Source organism: Phacochoerus africanus, chromosome 1 (assembly GCF_016906955.1).
Source record: "Phacochoerus africanus isolate WHEZ1 chromosome 1, ROS_Pafr_v1, whole genome shotgun sequence".
In the NCBI taxonomy this organism is placed as follows: Eukaryota; Metazoa; Chordata; class Mammalia; order Artiodactyla; family Suidae; genus Phacochoerus; species Phacochoerus africanus.
The window spans coordinates 270,581,681-270,599,112 of NC_062544.1; positions in this window are offsets into that span (position 1 = coordinate 270,581,681).

Consider the following 17,432-nt stretch of genomic DNA (forward strand, 5'->3'; position numbering starts at 1 on the left):
TTTACAATAGTCAGACATGGAAGCAACCTAAATGTCCATTGACAGAGGGACAGATAAAGAAGATGTGGTACATATAAACAATGGAATATCAGTCAGCCATAAAAAAGAATGAAATAATGCCATTTGTAGCAACATGGATGTGCCTAGAGGTTATCATACTAAGTGAAGTAAGCCAGAGAGGGAGAGACACGTATCATATGACAACACAATATGTGGAATCTAAAAAAACAGAACTTATTTATGAGACAGAAATAGACCTGCAAACATGGAAAACAAACTTTTGATAACCAAAAGGGAAAGGGAGGTGAGGAATAAATCAGGAGTTTGGTATTAACATATGCACACTACTATATATAATATAAATCACCAACTAGGACCTACCGTATAGCATACTTAATATTTTGTAATAACTCAAAGGAAAAAGAATCTGAAAAAGAATATATATAATCACTGTGCTGTACATCTGACACCAACACGACACGGTAAATCAAAGACATGTCAGTAAATAAATAAAGTACCTAAGTAAAATATGCAATGCAAAAATAAATAAATAAAGGCGTTCTCACCAGATTTGCCCACAAAGGTTATGAGACTCTTGATGGTCCATATCAGCTTGGGCCCAAATATTTGAGGTGACTGTTGAATGGTACCTGAAAGAGTTCTTTTGCCTCACGCCTTTGGAATTAATTGCCAGGAGTTGGTTGCGCATTTCCAAACACATATTTACAGTTAACCCTGTAATCTCTGGACTCTTTTCCTACATCTCAGATCCTCACTCATTTTTGCCACAGTGGTAATCAAATAGGTCATTACCTTATTCATCCATTTGCTCATAAGTTGTCTTTCTTTTAGAAAAGTGTGTTGAGGACCGTGATGCAGGTTGAAACTAAATAGGGCAGAGCCTTCACGGAAGGAAGCTGTCAAGTTGGACATCATGAAAGCTTCTCATGTGTATTTCACAGCTAACTGCTACAGAATTTTCAGAATATTTGAAAACTTTAAACGAATTACATGTTGTCAGAGGCTTAAAAGGCACATTCTCCCAACTGGACGCTGCTAATTTTCAGCCAAACAATTCTCCAAAAACTGTGAAACAATGTTTTAAGACCATGAGGTATTTTTGTTTCCATCTCTCCCTCTTCTCTATAATAAACTTTGTTTTTGCCTTTGATCATTGACAAGTCTAATGCGTGTGTCACTCCTACACATGTAAACTTTCACATGCTGAAGACATTATTATTCTTGGCTTCTTTCTCTTCCTTCTTTCTCTTTTCCCCTCCCTCTCTCTCTTTATGTCTGTTTCACTGTAATGGATATACCATGAAAATGGAAACATGCTTGTCTGTATCACCTTGTAACTCCAGTTTCTAGCTTGGCAACTGCAAATGGGAGGTGTGTATAGATACCTATTAACTCTACAAGACATGTATGTTAACTATTTTTAAAGTATTTGTGCATGTGTTTTTTGATATTTGTCTATGACTTTGCTTTTTAAATTGTTTTCTCCTTTTCATGGCCAAACCTGCAGCATATAGAAGTTCCTGGGTGAGGGGTTGAATTGGAACTGCAGCTAAGGCTTATGCCACAGCCACAGCAACACCAAAACCAAGCTACATCTGTGACCCACGTCACAGCTTTTGGCAATGCTGGATCCCCAACCCACTGATCAAGGCCAGGAATCAAACTGAAATCCTCAAAGAAACTACGTCATGATAAGCCACTGAGCCACAATGGGAATTCCTTTAAATTTTTTATTAAAGTATAGTTGATATACAATGTTGTGTCAATTGTTACTGTACAACTAAGTGACTCAGTTATACATTATCACTTTTCTTAATTTTTCTTTCTCTAATAATGAAACTGCATCTTTCAGGGAACCCTAATCCACATGTTTGAGTATGGGCACTTGCTACAGATCATAGCAACTTGGAGTTCCCGTCGTGGCACAGCGGAAATGAATCCGACTAGGAACCATGAGGTTTCGGGTTTAATCCCTGGCCTCACTCAGTGGGTTAAGGATCTGGCGTTGCCATGAGCTGTGGTGTAGGTCACAGACATGGCTCGGAATCCTGCATTGCTGTGGCTGTGGTGTAGGGCAGCAGCTGTAGCTTCGATTTGACCCCTAGTCTGGGAACCTCCATATGCCTCGTGTTTGGTCCTAAAAAGACAAGATACAAAAAAAAAAAAAAAAAAAAGCATAGCAACTCATAGGGCCCCATAGACCTGGCCATAACACTTCCTTCCAAAAAGAACTCTGCCTACTGGATTCCCACTTGGGACATTTGCCCAAGTCATTGGCCAAATGTACTTTTTTTCTCTATGATCAGCAGATATAATGACCATATACTAAAAACAGAACTCTAACTTTGAATCACTCATAAAATCTCAGTGGTATCCCCAAATTGAAGTTTATTCTAACTGCTATAATAAACCTCTCAAATTCTCAGTGTTTTTACATAATCCTATTTTATCTCTATCACATCCTAGTTCTTTGTGAGTTGCTGGCAGGTGGAATGCTGATCCATGCCATCAAGAATTCAACCTTGTTTCATCTTGTGATCCTGCCCATCCTCCACCGTTTGCCTCCAAAACTTACTTAGAAAAGGAAGAAAGAGGGAGTAGATAAGGCGTTCTTTCTTACTTGCCTCTTCCCAGCAGTGGCATACTTCCTTTCTGCTAACAGTCCCTTGGCGTAACTGGCCATGGGGACCCACCCACACATAAGGCAGAAGTAGGCAGCTGGGAATATAGAGCAAGCGTTTCACCCCAAATGAAGAAGGGGGTGAAAACAACATCTAGGCAGTCTCTGAGGATTGTCATTTATCTTAGAGATGACACCCAGTGGAAAAAGACTAAGAATGAAGCCAAGCAGTAATGGGAAAAAGAACACTAGGGAAAAAATAAGAAAGAAGGATTTTTATTTTTTAAACAACACCCCCTCCCCCAAAAAACCAGAGAAGGCAGTAACCTTAGAAACCTTGAATCCATGTCAATAGAATCCTTATTTCTGTTTTTGCTGTCAATGGTAGGTTTTTCTTTTTGTTTTTTGGTCTTCTTAGGGCCACACCTGCAGCATATGGAATTTCCCAGGCTAGAGGTCAAATTGGAGCTGCAGCTGCTGACCTATGCCACAGCAACACGGGATCCAAGCTGCATCTGTGAACTACACCACAGCTCAAGGCACGCCACAACTCACAGCAATATCAGATCCTTAACCCACCGACTGAGGCCAGGGATTGAACCCGCATCCTCATGAATTCTAGTCAGGTTTGTTACTGCTGAGCCACGATGGGAAGTCCTTGTTTATGCTAGTTTAATTAGGGGTGCTGTCACCTAAAACAGAAATAATCCAAATGAACACATCCCTGTTTTTCTTGCCACAGTGTGTTTAGTCCTCGGCACAGAGCTTTGCATATGGTGGGGAGTCTGAACGTTTTTTGAATCAAAGATTATAGGAATGAACAGTCAGTGTTAGCACATTTGTCTGATGTTAGCTGTCAAGCTTATCTCTCATACAGCATTCTTGAAAATTATAGTCTCAAATAATAAATGCATGATACTTAGCCTATCGCTGTATTTCCTGTTATCCTGTTTCGTGTTGCTCACTTGTGCATGTTTCATGATGATCTGTATCAAAATTGTCAACACATTTTATCTAGGTTGATTCACTAATTGCCGAATTTTCACATTTATGGTTAGTCAAGACCGAGATTTCAATAGTACCTCTATTATTCTAAATCTATTTAATCCTATTAAATACTGCACACGTCTGTGAAATTTGGGAACATAAGGACACCTAATACCCTCCTTTGTGTGCTCTGAGGAGATACTTGGCACCCTGCCTCTCTTTGTGCTGGCCCCACAGGGTGGAAAAACATTCATCACGGGGGTCCTTGGTAATTAGAGTAAACTGCCTGAGCCGAGCATCATAAGAAAATTCTTCTATCAAACCATGAGGCATGGGAGTAGTGGATTTATTTTGTGCCAACTTGCTGTATGGTTGAGAACATCCCTCCAAAAACAACCACCACACCAAGCTGAAATGCCCAATTTTCTACCTTAGTCCGGATGCTGTCTGTGACTCTTTGTAATTCAGAAGTTATTTCAATCTTTGTACCTGTTTCTCCATCTGCAAGAGTGACAATTGTCATGCATACCTTACAAGGTTCCTATAAAGATTAAGATTAAGTTTAAATATGTATGAAGTGCTTGGTGAACAGCAACTTAATAATAATAATGTTATTATTAATAGTTACTATTGTTATTATTGTTATTATCCCACTATAGCAGTAGTGGATTTAGTTTTAAGTCTTTCGTGTCCTCTTATATTTTGGTTCAGAGTGTGTCTCTGACTTTGCCCCTATAAGAAGCTTTGAAAGAACATCAATATATATCAAATCTCTTGGAACATAATATGATGGAATATAGTATGAGAAAAATAATGTATACATATGTATGCCTGGGTAACTATGCTGCACAGCAGAAATTGGCACAACATTGTAAATCAACTACACTTTAATAAAATTATATAAAAAAGGAAGCTCTGAAGAATAAAGATATTTAAAACAGGTGCTAAATTTTGGGAAAAGCCTGATGCAAAGTAGAAACTCCAAAAAGGTTTAGAGAGATTTATCATCTAACGGTCATTACTTCCGATGTTTGAGTGAACTGTAAAGAGGGAGTTTTAAAACCACTTAATTTTTTTATAGTGATTTTTATTTTTTTCCATTATACTTGGTTTACAGTGTTCTGTCAAATTCTGCTGTATAGAAAAGTGACCCAGTTACACACACACACACACACACACACACACACACACACACACACACATATCCGTTCTTTTTCTCACATTATCCTCCATCATGTTCCATCATAAGTGGCTAGATATAGTTCCCTGTGCTTTACGGCAGGATCTCATTGCTTATTCACTCCAAATGCAATATTAACCTCAGACTCCCAGTCCATCCCACTCCTTCCCCCTCCCCCTTGGCAACCACAAATCTGTTCTCCAAGTCCACGGGTTTCTTTTCTGCGGAAAGGAAAAACACTTAATATTTTCCATTGCTCTTTTCTCACGTTTACACTCCCCGATAGTGTTGAAGTCATTTGTGTGCTTCTCTTTCTGTTCCTTCTGCCACATGCTAGACCATCATTGCAGAGTATGAGGATGTCACCCCTCTCTACACATGCCTCCAGCACCTGATACATCAGAACCTATAGCCTCTGAACAAACATCTGCTTCATTGGTTTCAATTAAATCAATCTCCTTTGATCTCTCAGGGTTTCATTAAGAAGAGATAAAGCACAAAGGTTATGGAAAGAGAAATAATTACAGTTTATGAAAGTAATCATGACTCTCTATAACTCAGGTTAATAGAAGCTTTTGCCTTGGAAAGTCCCATGTCCAGAAGAGAATACAGGTGGTGCCAATAAGGTACAAGTTGTTGGTACTTGAGAGAAGACTCAAGGGCTCTTCTCTTTCCCATCACATGATATACCATAAAGAACCCTTAGGATTAGAGGATACAGTAATCACCCATCCAGTCACTTGGTGGTTCTAGGAAGAACTTAGATATTTCTAATTCATAATTTGAAATGTGGTCACTATGCAGTTGCCTGGCATTTCTGGTTTTGGATTTTGTTTTGTTTTAAATACTCATTATCACACATCGAAAAGCTAAGGTATGAGATTAAGCAAAAACTAAAACGACAGCTCCTTGTTTCTTTAGAAGCCATCCAAAACCACAGAATGTGATCTAATTTGGAATTTGGGTTGTTGCAGATGTCGTTAGTTAAGATGAGGTCATACAGGAATAGGGTGGGTCCTAAATTCAATGACTTGTGTCCTTATAAGACACAGATACAGGAACACACACAGAGGGAAGCTGATCATGTGAAGATGGAGAAGATAGAGCAGAGATTGGGCTGACACAGCAGCTATAAATCAAGGAATGCCAAAGACTGCAGGCAACCATCAGGAGCTAGGAAGAGGCAAGAAAGGATCTTTTTCTAGCGCCTTTAGAGAGAGTGTGACCCCACTGACACTTTAATTTTGGACTTCTAGCCTCCAGGATGTGAGAAAATGAATTTCTGAGCCAAATGTTTTGAGCCAAAAAAAAAAAAAAAAAAAAAAGAAAATCCGACAACTAAACCTTCTTGTTCCTTTTAAACAGACATTTCTTCAAAGGAAGTCAACTATGACTATTGGTGGTAGAAGTGAAGAGAAAACAAAGAAGTGTAAGGCACTTGTGCTTTAAAACAGGAAAGAAAGTGAATAGATTTGAAAAGGGAATTTAGTAAAGGCTCAGTTCTACCATGGAAAGGATTTCACTGTGTTGCTCAGGGGTATAAGAAAAGAAAATAGATGGGAGAGTAACTCCAAGTGGTTCATGCAATGCAGAGTTTACTTACCAGTGAGATAAACACTTGGAAAGAAAGGTGTGATGTATGAAAAGTACACCACTGTGGATCGCTATTAAAATAATGTTGGAGAGAGAGTCAAGAGTGCGACCATTTCTACAGAGCTAGAGATGGTGAAGGCAAGACAGTGGCAACTGGACTAAGCACTCCTGGAGTAAATGTTAGTTTGAAACTTCCTGAAGCATTTTATTTTTGACACATGTGAAATCCACAAATGCATTATTGGACTCATTGCCCCAGAAGTGTTCTCTGAAGTGGAGAAACTCATAGCAGAGAAATAACATGTTCAATAAAGAAAATTCCTTCCCAAATATTCATTCATCCATGGGATGGGTAAGAAAACACCAGGATTTAAGGAGGCCAAGGATAAACTGACTCATCTACTTTTGTGGTGATGTAGCATATTTTGGGATTAAGACTCACTTGTTTTCCTGTTCTGTCATTTCCCAACATTAAGGGACTTGAATAAGAACTGCCTTAATGTTTATTGACATTCCATTAAAAACAGTATTAGCCCTGGTCAAATTCTTTTATTTTTTTCTTCAAAAATGTCCACAAGTACTTTGTGCTAAAATGGCATTTTAAAGTATGAGTTGTTAATGTTTTCTTGGCATATCTATAGACTAGAGTACTTTATGCTTTCTCTTTCTTCATGTTTCTGTTGGAACATGAAGGAAAGAAGGAAGGAAAAGAAATCTTCATCCTCTAGAAAGCAATGAATCTCAAATACTTTGGGGTACCTTTATCCCTCTAAAAATTATTGAGTTCCCCCTGAAAACTTTGGTTTATATAAGGTCCTCAGTATGAGATTGTATCTACTGATAGTTACCAAAATAGAAAATAGAGTTGAAAAAGAATATTTGTTGATTCATTTATAAAAATAATAAACCTATTACATACTAAAGTAGGAAATATATTTTGTATAAATTAGAAGTTAGAAATTTTTAAAATGTGTATTTTTAAAATTTAAAACTATTTTAATTAATTTCATTGTTCTGGGCCTAGGTTTTAATTTACAGGGGAGACTGAGTGACAACACAGAAGGCAATACTATTGAAAAAGAAAATTTTTAACTTATTTACAGTTCCCTAGAAATGACAAGCACAACTTGTGTCACAGGGCTGCTGGAGGAACACCAAGTTTTAGTAAAGAAGCAGAAATAGGAGCTAGGGAGTGCCTAGGCTCTGACCTTTATTGGGGTTTTCAGGGGAAAGAGGCAAGGCAGGGCAGGGTAAACAGTTTAGGATTATGGAGTTTTGCATAATCTCAATAGGCGTTAAGATGTAGGTGCGGTCCTTGGTTGCCTGGTACTTGATGGTTCTTGGATGATTAAGGCAGAAGAGTATTGTCTTTTGTGGCACTAGGGCCAGATAGAGGAAGTATGGCTTTTCATTGGTTGGTTTGTATATCAAAGGCATGTTCCCCAGCTGAATTCCTGAATCCCATTCTACCTCTAAGAATTGGCTAGCCCTGGGAGGTACAGGTTCTCCCCCACCATAAAGATTTTTTAAACTGTCAGAATGTCATAATACACAGAAAAATATATATACATGATACATCCATAAACTGTACATACAGTTGAAGATACTAATTTGGAAGAAGATATTGAAGAATTCATCTAGAGTGTGTCTATCTCAGTCTGCTCATGTGGCTGTAACAGAATTAGTATTCTGATTAATAAACTGAGTGGCTTATAAACAACAGACATTTCTCACAATTCTGGAGTCTGGAAGTTTAAGATCAGGGTGCCAGCATGGTCAAGTGAGCCCAAGAAAGGTTCAGTCACATTAAATCATGTTCTGAAGATCACACACAGCTAGAAAGTAGCAGAGCTGTTTGTGAACTGAATTTATTTTATTCCAAATTTTGTGGTTCTAACCATTATGCTATTCTGTACTATATGAAGTAGCTTACTTAATAAAAAATCTAAGAAGAAAATAAAAATGAAACCAAAACTGTTCCTTACAAGCTCTACAGAGAAGCTTATTAAATAAACATCCTTCTAAATGTTACATTTTAATAATATATTGGAAAATACTCATTGACTGTTTTTACTGTTGTTTTTCAGTCTGTGGTCAAATGGGCCACAGAATTCTTGCCGCATTCTCACATGGTGAGAAGGGGCTAGGGTGCTCCCTGGGGCCTTTTATAACAACACCAAACCCACTCATTAGGGCTCCACTGTAACGATATAAACCACTCCCAAAGGCTCCATCACACTGGGCATTAGGACTTCGATGTATGAATTTTGTGGGGAGATACATTCATTCAGACCATAGAAGCATCCTATAAAGACAAAAGTGCAGGCAAGGGATGTGGGTATTAATTAGGAAGGTCCAACAGACTCAGGGAATAAAAAGAATGATAGAGAAGAAATGTATAAACAGAAAATATTTAACAAGTTTCCAGAATTCATTAGATCAAAAATTTACTCTATCAAAATGAATTAATAAAAATAATTTCTATTTAGAATTATGACACCTAATTTTTCTAACATAAGGGATTATTAGTTTATATTAGTGGTTACCAGAGTGGGAGAAAACCCAGACAGATATTTAGCAAACTTTTGGTCAGCAAAAAATAGGTAACAGAAAACAGTGGATTAATATCTTAAAAGGACTAAAGGGAAATAATTGTAAGCCTAGAATTTTATACCCAGCCATATTATTTTCCTAGAATGAGGGCAAAATTGAGATTTAAAAATTGTTTTCCAACAAAAATTTTCTATTAACCAATAGACTCATATAGGAAGGGTTAAAGATTAAAAATAAGTGAGAAGAAAGGTCAGCACAGAAGAAAGGCATAGAATACAAGATAAAACGAGAAATTCAAAATTTATATATTATGTTGATTAATATTGAATTTGGACATAATTGCAAAATAGCACATTTTATACACTTTTCTTAAAAACTAGGAAATTTTCTTTCTAAAATAGAAAATTGCAGGAGATTACGATGTGTCTAATACAGGCACCAACCTGAAAAATCTCTCAGTGACCAAAGAAGGGACAATTTGAGCAATGATATAAAGTATTATTGGATGAAAGCCCAAAGTGTAGAACAAATATCCCTGAGCTCATACTGATGCAAATATACTACTGCATTTAAAAAAAAAAAAAAAAGACAAATTTCCCATACAATATATCAATTACTGTGTCCCTCAAGTCAATGGGATTTGGCTCTCCATCCCTTGAGGATGGGTTACACTTAGTGACTTGTATCCAGTGAAAAGAATATGGAAAGGGAGAAAGATCTCAACAGCAGAGACATCCTACAAACTTTACCGTGTCAGGCGATCAGGGTTAACAAGGCCAGTGATAAGTAATGTTGATTGTAAGTAGCCTTCATATGATGTGATGAGAATGACATTTCCTCTTTCATCTCTATAGTCTTTCTTCTAAAAACCTATAACCTCAGCGTAACCATGAAAAAAGCACATTGAGGAAATGTTTCTAAGAGTATAGGGAAGGAAAAGAAAGAAAAAGGAGTATAAAAAGCTAGAAGACTTTTTAGTGAAAACATAGAAACATAGGAAAAAAAGTGTAACACAGAAAAAAAAAAAAGAGAGAGAGAGAAAATGAAGGCTGATTCAGGCCCAACTGGAGGGACAGATAGAACTAGTGAACTTGTAAAGCATTCACAGTGAAGAGAGAAGACACAAAATTGTCAAGCAATGTGTGGCAATATCCAAAAAGGATTTAACTTTAAAGTGGAAAAGAGAAAATTACCCTGGCCAAACTGAAGGCAAAGAGAAAATACATCGATTTTGGGAATGGTGATGGAAACTGAATTAGTTTGAGTTCTGTCCCATGGATAGGCATACAGATAGGCACTCCAACTTTAGGTAGGTAGGACAGGGCTTTCTAATATGGCTCATACATAAAGCTAAAGGGAACTAGCTCCCTTTTTTATTTTTCAGAGTACCCCACAATGTTGGAAAGAAGGAAGAGCCTAGGTATAGCGGTGCCATAGGGAGCCTCAGGTCCCAGAGTCCAGTTTCCTCTAAAGAGGAAGCTGAGAAGGAACACTTTGACCAAATTAAGAGTGTGGCAAGGGAGAATTCCTAGAGAGTACTGCATGTCAGAGCTGAGGGCTATTTTGCATCAAAGAGATCACTCTTTCCTTAAATTTTCTCATGCTCTAATACATTCAATGAAGCACTTGTTTTAACTACAGGTGGTTCCTCACTTACAGCAATTTGACTTATAATGAGTCACATGCTCTGTGCCCTGCCAGTTACTCAGAGCCCTGGCAGAAGGCCATACACAGCTACATCACAGGCGCTGTGTGCTTTCTGACCTGCATCAATATATAAGATCACATGGCCTGGGTCCTTGACTTCACATGGCCTCCTGGGGGCCTCTGCAGCTCCCTCTGCCTGGGTTCTCTTTGGTTCTTGGTCTCAAACATTCTGTGTCAATAATTAATAACAATAATATAGGCTACAGGGGGTAAAACTTTGTTCTCTACCTTTGTGTACATATTCTTTCATTTTGTACCAAGTGAAACCAATAATCAGTATTTACTGAGTGCTTACTATGTGACAGTCACTGTTTCTTTGGATAGTTTCTTTGGATAGAAACTATCCAAAAGATAGTTTCTTTGGATAGAAACTATCCAAAAGATAGTTTCTTTGGATAGATGAGTGTATTTAAACCTTTAATAAATCTATGACAAAGACATTATAAATTGTGTTTTGCTTATAGGTATACTAAGGTTTGAAATGATGTGTAACTTGGGCAAAGTCAGAGTTGATATGTGGCAGAGCTGGAACTAATCCAAGTTTTCTGACTCTAAATCTTATTTCCTTGTTACATATATATTGTTCTTCCTTTAGAGGGCCTTAGTTGTTGACTTTTATCCTTAAAATAGTTCTACAAATTATACCTTCAATAAAGACTATTTTTGTGTATTTAGTTACTACATTGCTCACATATGCTAACTCTATACAGTGTTAATCCTATGCACTGAATATCTTTATGATTTAATGACGAGTAATTGCTTTTAATAGAGAAACTATGATAAGTTTTGAAAATGAGAATCAGCTTGTTGATTAGAAAAAATTCCTTTATTAACATTGTATATGAAAGAAAATCAAAGTCAAGTTTAATCATTTAATTTGTAGCCCAAGTGATTAGCTATAAATTTAAGGACTGTCTTATGTTGGTCTAGAAAAAGAATACAGTAGAAAACAGTCCTTGCAGATTTCTTAAAAATATTTATTTATTTATTTTTATTAAAATTTTTTATTAAAATTTTTAATTTTTTGATTTACAGTATGTGTTAATTTCTGCTATATAGCAAAGCGACCCAGTTGTACACACACATACACACACACACACACATACATTCTTTTCCTCATACTATCTTCCATCATGTTCTATCCTGAGATTAGATAGAGTTCCCAGAGCTATAGATTAGGATCTCATTGCTTATCCATTCTAAATGTCATAGTTTGCATCTACTAACCCCAAACTCCCCATCCATTCCACTCTCTTCCCCCACACCTTGGAAACCACAAGTCTGTGCTCTATGTCTGTTTTTGTAGATAGGTTAATTTGTGCCACATTTTAGATTCCACATGTAAGTAATATAATATAGTATTTGATTTTCATATGGTTTTTCTAAATTTAGTTTTATAAAACAGAACCTCCATATTGTTTTCCTTAGTAGTTGTACCAATTTATATTCCCACCAATAGTGTAGGAGGGTTCCCTTTCCTCCATATCCTCTCTAGAACTTGTTATTTGTAGACTTGTTAATGATGGCCATTCTGACTGGTATGAGGTGGTACCTTATTGTAGTTTGATTTGCATTTCTCTAATAATTAGTGATGTTGAACATCTTTTCATGTGCCTATTGGCTATCTGTATATCTTCTTTTTTTAACACCATACACACAAAAAAACCTCGAAATGGGTTAAAGACATAAATATAAAGCCAGATACTATAAAACTTCTAGAGGAAAAAAGTAGAACACTTTTTTTTTTGGTCTTTTTGTCTTTTCTAGGGCCACACCCGTGGCATATGGAGGTTCCCAGGCTAGGGGTCTAATTGAAGCTGTAGCTGCCCGCCTACACCAGAGCCACAGCAATGCGGGATCTGAGCCTCATCTGTGAAGTACACCACAGCTCACAGCAATGCCAGATCCTTAACCCACTGAGCGAGGTGAGGGATTGAACCTGTAACCTCATGGCTCCTAGTTGGATTCGTTAACCACTGAGCCACGAAGGGAAATCCTCCCAAATTAGAACATTTTTTGACATAAATCACAATTACTTCTTGTTTGATCCATCTCCTAAAATAATGACTATTAAAATCAAAATAAACCAGTGGGACCTAATTAAGCTCAAAAGCTTTTGAACAGCAAAAGAACCACATTTAACAAATGAAGACAACCCACGAATTGGGGGAAAAGCTTTGCAAGCAATACAACCGACAAGGGCCTACTCTCCAAAATATGCAAACGACTCATGCAACTCAACAACAAAAAAACAAACAACCCAATTGAAAAATGGTCAGAAGACCTAAATAGACATTTCTACAAAGAAAATAGTCTTTGAAACAGAAATTTCATCTTCATTTTTGATTTTTAGGTATAGATAGTGTGACGTTTACCTAAAATCAGAAATTCTGAAATTTGGCCATTTCCCTATTCCTCGAGGTTTTCCTTATCAAGGACAACACTTGGTGATTCTGCTGGTCTGTCATTCAGAGTGTGAATGGAGTCTTTTCTGAGATGGTTTGCCATTACACAAAAAAGCCTCAGAGAAAAAAGCCTCGGTGAATTTTTATGGTCTAAGATTGGATCACTAGCTTTTCAGATAAGAAACCAGGCCTTTCATTTGCCTAGCTCACCCACTTTTCAGTGCTGACAATCCTCCCTGATACACATTTTCTTTGGCATATTAAATTTACTGATAAAAACAACTGCTTCTCTAGCCCTGGAAAACATTTCAGCCCCTCTCACCAAGTGTGGAGTCCAATAATGGGCCCAGCAGAGAGCCATCTCTTGTCCTGTCTTCCGTAGTTAAGATTGAATATATGCAGAGAAATGTGCCTCCTCTCCCTTCGTCATACCACCAAGTTATTTCTTTTAGAGAACACTTGAAATGTTTTCTAGGGAGTTCCCTCTTGGTGCAGTGGGTTAAGGATCTGGCATTGTCACCACAGTGGCTTGGGTTCAGTCCCTGGCCTGGGAAATTCCACATGCTGTGGGTGTGGACAAAAAAAAAAAAAAAAAGATTTTCTAAAAGAGAATAAAATACAAAAGAAAATTATTCTTCATGAAGATTGGTAAAACATATGAATTATATAACATGTTAAAATGTTGAGAAAAACATGATAAATGATCACCCAGAACATCTTAATAGAAAGGCAATTATAATTTTTGTGTATTTTATTCCAGCCTTTAAATTTTACTTTTTTTTTTTTTTTGTCTTTTTGCCATTTCTAGGGCCGCTCCCGTAGCATATGGAGGTTCCCAGGCTAGGGGTTGAATCGGAGCTGTAGCTGCCGGCTTACACCAGAGCCATAGCAATGCAGGATCTGAGCCTCATCTGTGAAGTACACCACAGCTCACAGCAATGCCAGATCCTTAACCCACTGAGCGAGGCCAGGGATCGAACCTGCAACCTCATGGTTCCTAGTCAGATTCATTAACCACTGAGCCATGACAGGAACTCCTAATTTTACCATTTTATCAACTGAATTTTTATTGTATATATTTTTAAAAAATGTTAAAAGCCTTAGAGCTAAAATAAAAAATAGTATTCTTATATCCCAAGACAAAGTAGTTCTACTCCTCAGAAGCACATATTTCAAAACTCCCAGCTGTTCCTCTTGATATTATTTCCATGTTTCTAAGTTGTATGTTAATAATGTTCTTAATTTTTTTACTGAAATATAGTTGATTTACAATATTGTGTTAATTTCTGGTGTACTGCAAAGTGTTTCCTATATATATATATTTACTTTTTCACATTCTTTTCCATTATGGTTTTAATCATCATCCAGTAACATCTTACAGTAGCTAAAGATTGATCTCTTACATAGCCCTCCCATCCATTTCTTCTCCCTACATGCACCCAACAGAGTTAAATAAAATTTTAGATGAACTCAATGGTTTGTAAAAGCAAGGTTGTTGACTGAGCTTGAAGAAAGGAAGGAAGATTTTGGAGGTTTGAGAAGAGAGGAGACTATAAAATAAGGTGGTCTGGGGAAACAGGAGAATAAATTGGTTAATCATTTCATTTTAATCTGTTCTTAGAAGGTATAGGAGAGAATTTCAATACATGTGCCCTGTCTTGCATGCTTAAAGAACAAGAAAAATCATTATTAAATGAATAAAATTATCTAAAAAATGCACACAACTCACTATGCTATGAGTTTTTATTTAGCTTAAACTTTACACTAAATTGTATACCTTGGCTGAAAAAAGTAAATGCATTTTGATTTCCAAAGTTGTGGTATTTCTAGTTGAAGGAAGCTTGTTCTTTACTTATTCTTTAAACCAACTAAAAGTAGAGGAAATATGCTAAAGTTAGATTATAACAGAATCATGATATATCTTCCAAGGGACCAAGTCCAGGTGAAACCCACCAAAAATAAATAAATGAAAGTATTTTGATTATTTAGGGGTTTGAAGTAGTGTGTTTATGAGGTAGCTTGCTGTTCTAGGAATAGCATGGCTTTGGGGTTGAAGAATCACGTGTTTGGCTTGAATCATAACTCCACCAGGTAAATTTCCTCATCTATTAAAATGTTCAAAATAATATTTTCTTCATCCATTAAAATAAGAAAATTACCAGTTTCCATATCTATTACAATAACATTTCCCTTTCAGCAGTGTTGGGTGGAGCAGAAATCATTTTTATACAGTACCAAGTATTTTGGGGAGGCCTTTGGTAAAGGCCTCTGCTGCAGAATTACAGAACAGCAATTCTATGGCCTTATCCCCCTGTGGGTACCGTGAAATTTAAACTCTGCTCAGGATAAGGATGGACAATTGTTATACATCCACGCAAATAAACCATTCATAGTACAAGAAGGATGACAAATACCATGGACGTGCTTCTTGCTACGGAAAGCTTATTCACTATTTCAGTTTATCTTTTCAACCAAGACATCAAACATAGGAGGTGTTTACATGTGGTCATTACTTTCATTGATCTCCGAGGCAGTGGACGCTTATAGATAACTGATGTGCAAAAATCACCATGCCCATGGACTAAACATGGAATTGGCTTTCATGTAAAAAATAAAAACAATCACTGTTTTTGTAGTCCTGTACAATTGCATTATGGGTGGGGTTAAAAAGAGAAAAATTCTGGCTTATTTTTTAGACCATTATTTTTTTTTAAATGTGTTTTGAACAATATATATAAATGTAGCAAGTATCTTACTGTGTAAAGATATCAAGGTTTGTACTTTATAAGTATTACTAAATTAGAAATGCAGTGTTATAAAATTTTAGGTTCAGTGTGAGCCTGAAGTTTTAATGCATGGTATTACTGAGTGTGCTCGTTATCTTGTAAACGCATTGGAATGCATATGTCAATAAACCACTGTACATTTTTATAGATGATAAATTCTCCAAAAACCACACGTAAGAGGAGGAGCTGCATTTGGTATGCCACTTATATTTAATGCCAAAATATTTCAAAGTCCATCAATCATGAAAATGTTATCAAATTTCATTTGTGCTCAAGGAGATAGAACATTCTTCTTGACAGCAGATTTACCCCTCGTTTTAGCAATTCTTCAAATTCTTTTCCTCCACATGTACCACCTCCCCTGTCTATATGACAACCTCTTCACCTACTATCTCTCTTTTCCACACTGTCAATCCCCACAAAAAACAAACAAAAGAAAACTAACAATACAAAACATTCAACACTCCCTGGGTGACTTGTTTCCTTCCTCACCCTTTTTGTACTTTGTGACCTTCTTAAGGTCCTGGAATCACCCCAAGCTGAACATCATTATCCCGGAGCTTAGACAAAGTAGGTGGACAGTAAATATTTATTAAGTGAATGAATGAATTGTGTCAACAGCTCCACAAGTTCCCCCTATCATTCTGTTTTCAGTTAATGGTATTGGCAGCCATTCATCTGCTGCAGAAAAAAACCAAAAAATGAAAAAAGCCACACAGATTCATCCTCATTCCTAACCTTTATTTGGTTAGCAAGTCCTGGTAACTTGACCTCAAAAATAACTCAAAATTCATTGCCTCTTTTCTGTAACTTTTGTCATATTATCTCATCTGGGATGCTGGAGTGAGACTGATTTTGTCCCTGCCTGACCTCACCCTAGTTTCTTTCCTGTATAGCTTCTGGGGTGCACACTTTAAAATATATATTAAAAATCATATTTTCTAAACCCCTATTGACTTGTTGCATTGAATACCTTGAGAGTTTCCCATTTCTCATATAAATAAGCCCCAAATATTAAGTACTATAGAAAAGTCCATCAACAGGGCTTCAGATGACCTCTTACACTTTATTACGGATCTTTCATTTATTCACCCCATTCTTCAGTTTAGGATTCCTTTCTACTTTTAAACACCCCTTACTCTCTCATTGCCCCTGGGCCTTTTTACTTCCTGTTCCCGCCAGTTTAATAATCTTCCTTTGCTTATTTATCTGAAGAAGATGCATTTAAGCTGCATTTACAGCTGAAATTTTTTGTTATATTGCACAAAAATATTCATAACAGAATATTGATTATATTAGAATCATGGGGAAAGCAGTCTTTCCTCTTTTGTGCATCCATAGTTATTTCAAGGGGTTATAATTACTCGACATGCCTCTGGTCCCTGTGAGACTGATCATCTCTGTGGAAGAGTCCACATTCTACTTTTCCTTGTACCTATATTAGTTTCCTGTGTCTTTTTTAACCAGTGATCACCATCTTGGTGGCTTAAAACAGCAGATATTTGTTTTCTCAGAGTTCTGAAGGCCAGAAGCCTGAAATTAGTATCACGAGGCCAAAATCCAAGTTCTAGTTGGGCTGC